This window comes from Hyla sarda, unplaced genomic scaffold (assembly GCF_029499605.1).
Source record: "Hyla sarda isolate aHylSar1 unplaced genomic scaffold, aHylSar1.hap1 scaffold_2678, whole genome shotgun sequence".
Taxonomy (NCBI): Eukaryota; Metazoa; Chordata; class Amphibia; order Anura; family Hylidae; genus Hyla; species Hyla sarda.
This window is the reverse complement of record NW_026609372.1, coordinates 25,032-32,319: the sequence shown is the minus strand read 5'-3', so window position 1 is coordinate 32,319 and position 7,288 is coordinate 25,032. Positions and strand designations below refer to the sequence as shown.

Here is a 7,288-nt window from a genome sequence, read left to right as displayed (position 1 = left end):
GCTGTGATGTCACTCAATACCACTGACATCACTAGGTGTAAACAACATCTCTCCTTTGCTGTGTATGTGACTATGGAGCTGTTTGGTGATGTCGTCTATTATGGCCTTCATAGAAGCAACAGGAGATTGTTGCATCCATCTAGAACCCTCAGAACTACAGTGCTATGATGTCACTCACTTCCACAGGCCTTGCAGAGTGTAAACAACAACAACCCAGCTTTGTTGTGTATGTAACCATAGGGATTTGTGATGTCACCTAGAACCTTCACAGCAGCGACAGCTTTATGAGGAGCATCAGCACTGCTCTGCCTGAGCAGAACCATCACCGCCATAGGTTGTCAAATAACCCGGGTTTAACCCACACAGGTAAGTCCAATGGGGTGCAGGCATGTCCTCTATGCTTACAGCTTCCCGTGGGTGTTGGTTTGATACCGTTTGGGGACAGCCAAGGAGGCATCTGCAGGCAACAAAGGTAGGTGTGTGCTTGTGTGTGTGTTTCCTATGCAGATCCTAAGCCCAGTGTCACATGCAAGTAGGAGGAGTAAGAAGGGTTCCTGGCAAATCCGGGTTATGGATTGCATTTAAAAAGGCCCCGTGGGAGTGCAATGGGCCCCTGTCTTGCTGCTTAGCAATAATGGTATGGGTTTAGGTTCTGCTGTGTGTACTGGTGGTTGACTGCCCCCCAGCCCAGAGTGTGCATGGAAAATTGTCTGGCAGCCTCCCTGACAGCAAGCAGTGATAGTGCCCATGAAGGGGACCTTGTTGGGCCCGCCCCTTTCACGGTTATCGCTTCTCGGCCTTTTGGCTAAGATCAAGTGTAGTATCTGTTCTTATCAGTTTAATATCTGATACGTCCCCTATCTGGGGACCATATATTAAATGGATTTTTGAGAACGGGGGCCGATTTCGAAGCTTGCTTCCGTCGCCCTATGCATTGACCCGATATGGCAGTATCTTCGGGTACAGTGCACCACCCCCTTACAGGGTTAAAAAGAAAGATTCCTACTTTCATTGCTACCTGCTTGCTGGCTAGCCAGCTAGCCAGCCCTGTGGGCCTTGCTGCTGCTGCAGCCAAAAAACAAAAGGTGGTGCTGCTGCTGCTGCTTCTGCTGCTTCTGCTTGTGTCTGGCCGCTGTTGGAGCGTCCAGGCACAGGACTTCTGCTGCTGCTGACTAAATGGCCTCCTTAATTGGATCATTTGAGTAGCCAGCACACCTGTGCAGGTAGGGCATGACATGATAGGCAGCTGCCTTGATAGCGGGTGGGTGCTGAATGTTCCTAATTGACAAAATAAGATTAATGCTTATGAAGAAATATAAAATCTCATCCCTTCCCCAATATCGCGCCACACCCCTACCCCTTAATTCCCTGGTTGAACTTGATGGACATATGTCTTTTTTCGACCGTACTAACTATGTAACTATGTAACATAACATGGGGGGGGGGTCTCCTGGCTGTTCACACAGGTGTGTCATTGCTGTACATTGACCATGCATTGCTTCTGTGGTATTGCAAAGGCAAAGACAAATGCTTCCAGCCATCCATTGCACTAATGGATTGGTCATCAGCTGGCTGTCTATGTCCCGCATCAATATAGACCAAAGTACAGAGGGTTAGGCTATGCTATTGTGCACCTACCTGATGCATCAGAAGGTGCGAGGCCCTTGCTAAATTCTGTGCACAGACTTTGAGATCTATACTTTAGACTGTATCTAAACCTGCTCCAACATGGACTGACATTCTGGCCTACTTTCAGCCGATGCGACTTGTCTGTCGCTGAACAGTCGCTTTTTATGTATTCAGCACCTATGTATAATGTTGTAAAAATGCTCTAGAAGCTAAAGTCGCAGAAATGTCACACATATTTGGCCTGCAACTTTCTGTGCGACAAATTCAGACAGGAAAAATCAGTATAAATCCTTAGAAAATTATCCCCCAGTGTCTCCATCTGCTGGCGGTATTGAATAAGCATTGCTGCACTGATGGGGTATGCATTAGACGAAAAAAAAGAAGAAAAAGAAGAATAATACGCCCAGAAAAGAGGCGAAAAGGAGAAAAACGTAAAAAAACGTGAAAAAAAAGTAAGAGGAAGAGAAGGGAAAAAAAGGTGGAAATGGGTTTAAAAGTGATTTCGGCGGAGAAATATATATATATATATATATATATATATATATATATATATATACGCGCACACACACACATATATATAAACGTATTCTCCGTTGAGATATTGCAGCCGCTGCTGTGTCCAGGCCCAGGAGCCTTAGCACTGTGCTGTGATGTCACTCAATACCACTGACATCACTAGGTGTAAACAACATCTCTCCTTTGCTGTGTATGTGACTATGGAGCTGTTTGGTGATGTCGTCTATTATGGCCTTCATAGAAGCAACAGGAGATTGTTGCATCCATCTAGAACCCTCAGAACTACAGTGCTATGATGTCACTCACTTCCACAGGCCTTGCAGAGTGTAAACAACAACAACCCAGCTTTGTTGTGTATGTAACCATAGGGATTTGTGATGTCACCTAGAACCTTCACAGCAGCGACAGCTTTATGAGGAGCATCAGCACTGCTCTGCCTGAGCAGAACCATCACCGCCATAGGTTGTCAAATAACCCGGGTTTAACCCACACAGGTAAGTCCAATGGGGTGCAGGCATGTCCTCTATGCTTACAGCTTCCCGTGGGTGTTGGTTTGATACCGTTTGGGGACAGCCAAGGAGGCATCTGCAGGCAACAAAGGTAGGTGTGTGCTTGTGTGTGTGTTTCCTATGCAGATCCTAAGCCCAGTGTCACATGCAAGTAGGAGGAGTAAGAAGGGTTCCTGGCAAATCCGGGTTATGGATTGCATTTAAAAAGGCCCCGTGGGAGTGCAATGGGCCCCTGTCTTGCTGCTTAGCAATAATGGTATGGGTTTAGGTTCTGCTGTGTGTACTGGTGGTTGACTGCCCCCCAGCCCAGAGTGTGCATGGAAAATTGTCTGGCAGCCTCCCTGACAGCAAGCAGTGATAGTGCCCATGAAGGGGACCTTGTTGGGCCCGCCCCTTTCACGGTTATCGCTTCTCGGCCTTTTGGCTAAGATCAAGTGTAGTATCTGTTCTTATCAGTTTAATATCTGATACGTCCCCTATCTGGGGACCATATATTAAATGGATTTTTGAGAACGGGGGCCGATTTCGAAGCTTGCTTCCGTCGCCCTATGCATTGACCCGATATGGCAGTATCTTCGGGTACAGTGCACCACCCCCTTACAGGGTTAAAAAGAAAGATTCCTACTTTCATTGCTACCTGCTTGCTGGCTAGCCAGCTAGCCAGCCCTGTGGGCCTTGCTGCTGCTGCAGCCAAAAAACAAAAGGTGGTGCTGCTGCTGCTGCTTCTGCTGCTTCTGCTTGTGTCTGGCCGCTGTTGGAGCGTCCAGGCACAGGACTTCTGCTGCTGCTGACTAAATGGCCTCCTTAATTGGATCATTTGAGTAGCCAGCACACCTGTGCAGGTAGGGCATGACATGATAGGCAGCTGCCTTGATAGCGGGTGGGTGCTGAATGTTCCTAATTGACAAAATAAGATTAATGCTTATGAAGAAATATAAAATCTCATCCCTTCCCCAATATCGCGCCACACCCCTACCCCTTAATTCCCTGGTTGAACTTGATGGACATATGTCTTTTTTCGACCGTACTAACTATGTAACTATGTAACATAACATGGGGGGGGGGTCTCCTGGCTGTTCACACAGGTGTGTCATTGCTGTACATTGACCATGCATTGCTTCTGTGGTATTGCAAAGGCAAAGACAAATGCTTCCAGCCATCCATTGCACTAATGGATTGGTCATCAGCTGGCTGTCTATGTCCCGCATCAATATAGACCAAAGTACAGAGGGTTAGGCTATGCTATTGTGCACCTACCTGATGCATCAGAAGGTGCGAGGCCCTTGCTAAATTCTGTGCACAGACTTTGAGATCTATACTTTAGACTGTATCTAAACCTGCTCCAACATGGACTGACATTCTGGCCTACTTTCAGCCGATGCGACTTGTCTGTCGCTGAACAGTCGCTTTTTATGTATTCAGCACCTATGTATAATGTTGTAAAAATGCTCTAGAAGCTAAAGTCGCAGAAATGTCACACATATTTGGCCTGCAACTTTCTGTGCGACAAATTCAGACAGGAAAAATCAGTATAAATCCTTAGAAAATTATCCCCCAGTGTCTCCATCTGCTGGCGGTATTGAATAAGCATTGCTGCACTGATGGGGTATGCATTAGACGAAAAAAAAGAAGAAAAAGAAGAATAATACGCCCAGAAAAGAGGCGAAAAGGAGAAAAACGTAAAAAAACGTGAAAAAAAAGTAAGAGGAAGAGAAGGGAAAAAAAGGTGGAAATGGGTTTAAAAGTGATTTCGGCGGAGATATATATATATATATATATATATATATATATATATATATATATATACGCGCACACACACACATATATATAAACGTATTCTCCGTTGAGATATTGCAGCCGCTGCTGTGTCCAGGCCCAGGAGCCTTAGCACTGCTGTGCTGTGATGTCACTCAATACCACTGACATCACTAGGTGTAAACAACATCTCTCCTTTGCTGTGTATGTGACTATGGAGCTGTTTGGTGATGTCGTCTATTATGGCCTTCATAGAAGCAACAGGAGATTGTTGCATCCATCTAGAACCCTCAGAACTACAGTGCTATGATGTCACTCACTTCCACAGGCCTTGCAGAGTGTAAACAACAACAACCCAGCTTTGTTGTGTATGTAACCATAGGGATTTGTGATGTCACCTAGAACCTTCACAGCAGCGACAGCTTTATGAGGAGCATCAGCACTGCTCTGCCTGAGCAGAACCATCACCGCCATAGGTTGTCAAATAACCCGGGTTTAACCCACACAGGTAAGTCCAATGGGGTGCAGGCATGTCCTCTATGCTTACAGCTTCCCGTGGGTGTTGGTTTGATACCGTTTGGGGACAGCCAAGGAGGCATCTGCAGGCAACAAAGGTAGGTGTGTGCTTGTGTGTGTGTTTCCTATGCAGATCCTAAGCCCAGTGTCACATGCAAGTAGGAGGAGTAAGAAGGGTTCCTGGCAAATCCGGGTTATGGATTGCATTTAAAAAGGCCCCGTGGGAGTGCAATGGGCCCCTGTCTTGCTGCTTAGCAATAATGGTATGGGTTTAGGTTCTGCTGTGTGTACTGGTGGTTGACTGCCCCCCAGCCCAGAGTGTGCATGGAAAATTGTCTGGCAGCCTCCCTGACAGCAAGCAGTGATAGTGCCCATGAAGGGGACCTTGTTGGGCCCGCCCCTTTCACGGTTATCGCTTCTCGGCCTTTTGGCTAAGATCAAGTGTAGTATCTGTTCTTATCAGTTTAATATCTGATACGTCCCCTATCTGGGGACCATATATTAAATGGATTTTTGAGAACGGGGGCCGATTTCGAAGCTTGCTTCCGTCGCCCTATGCATTGACCCGATATGGCAGTATCTTCGGGTACAGTGCACCACCCCCTTACAGGGTTAAAAAGAAAGATTCCTACTTTCATTGCTACCTGCTTGCTGGCTAGCCAGCTAGCCAGCCCTGTGGGCCTTGCTGCTGCTGCAGCCAAAAAACAAAAGGTGGTGCTGCTGCTGCTGCTTCTGCTGCTTCTGCTTGTGTCTGGCCGCTGTTGGAGCGTCCAGGCACAGGACTTCTGCTGCTGCTGACTAAATGGCCTCCTTAATTGGATCATTTGAGTAGCCAGCACACCTGTGCAGGTAGGGCATGACATGATAGGCAGCTGCCTTGATAGCGGGTGGGTGCTGAATGTTCCTAATTGACAAAATAAGATTAATGCTTATGAAGAAATATAAAATCTCATCCCTTCCCCAATATCGCGCCACACCCCTACCCCTTAATTCCCTGGTTGAACTTGATGGACATATGTCTTTTTTCGACCGTACTAACTATGTAACTATGTAACATAACATGGGGGGGGGGTCTCCTGGCTGTTCACACAGGTGTGTCATTGCTGTACATTGACCATGCATTGCTTCTGTGGTATTGCAAAGGCAAAGACAAATGCTTCCAGCCATCCATTGCACTAATGGATTGGTCATCAGCTGGCTGTCTATGTCCCGCATCAATATAGACCAAAGTACAGAGGGTTAGGCTATGCTATTGTGCACCTACCTGATGCATCAGAAGGTGCGAGGCCCTTGCTAAATTCTGTGCACAGACTTTGAGATCTATACTTTAGACTGTATCTAAACCTGCTCCAACATGGACTGACATTCTGGCCTACTTTCAGCCGATGCGACTTGTCTGTCGCTGAACAGTCGCTTTTTATGTATTCAGCACCTATGTATAATGTTGTAAAAATGCTCTAGAAGCTAAAGTCGCAGAAATGTCACACATATTTGGCCTGCAACTTTCTGTGCGACAAATTCAGACAGGAAAAATCAGTATAAATCCTTAGAAAATTATCCCCCAGTGTCTCCATCTGCTGGCGGTATTGAATAAGCATTGCTGCACTGATGGGGTATGCATTAGACGAAAAAAAAGAAGAAAAAGAAGAATAATACGCCCAGAAAAGAGGCGAAAAGGAGAAAAACGTAAAAAAACGTGAAAAAAAAGTAAGAGGAAGAGAAGGGAAAAAAAGGTGGAAATGGGTTTAAAAGTGATTTCGGCGGAGAAATATATATATATATATATATATATATATATATATATATATATATACGCGCACACACACACATATATATAAACGTATTCTCCGTTGAGATATTGCAGCCGCTGCTGTGTCCAGGCCCAGGAGCCTTAGCACTGTGCTGTGATGTCACTCAATACCACTGACATCACTAGGTGTAAACAACATCTCTCCTTTGCTGTGTATGTGACTATGGAGCTGTTTGGTGATGTCGTCTATTATGGCCTTCATAGAAGCAACAGGAGATTGTTGCATCCATCTAGAACCCTCAGAACTACAGTGCTATGATGTCACTCACTTCCACAGGCCTTGCAGAGTGTAAACAACAACAACCCAGCTTTGTTGTGTATGTAACCATAGGGATTTGTGATGTCACCTAGAACCTTCACAGCAGCGACAGCTTTATGAGGAGCATCAGCACTGCTCTGCCTGAGCAGAACCATCACCGCCATAGGTTGTCAAATAACCCGGGTTTAACCCACACAGGTAAGTCCAATGGGGTGCAGGCATGTCCTCTATGCTTACAGCTTCCCGTGGGTGTTGGTTTGATACCGTTTGGGGACAGCCAAGGAGGCATCTGCA

The 7,288-nt window shown here is 46.1% G+C and overlaps 3 non-coding genes across 3 annotated transcripts; all 3 read left to right on the top strand.

The window, feature by feature from the left end:
* Positions 1-785: 785 nt before the first annotated feature.
* On the top strand, positions 786-976 carry LOC130324893 (U2 spliceosomal RNA). Its single transcript, XR_008869805.1, has one exon. It is a non-coding gene; the product is annotated as a U2 spliceosomal RNA (small nuclear RNA).
* Positions 977-3,058: 2,082 nt separating this feature from the next.
* LOC130324892 (U2 spliceosomal RNA) lies at positions 3,059-3,249 on the top strand. Its single transcript, XR_008869804.1, has one exon. It is a non-coding gene; the product is annotated as a U2 spliceosomal RNA (small nuclear RNA).
* A 2,087-nt stretch (positions 3,250-5,336) lies between these two features.
* LOC130324891 (U2 spliceosomal RNA) lies at positions 5,337-5,527 on the top strand. Its single transcript, XR_008869803.1, has one exon. It is a non-coding gene; the product is annotated as a U2 spliceosomal RNA (small nuclear RNA).
* Positions 5,528-7,288: the final 1,761 nt, after the last annotated feature.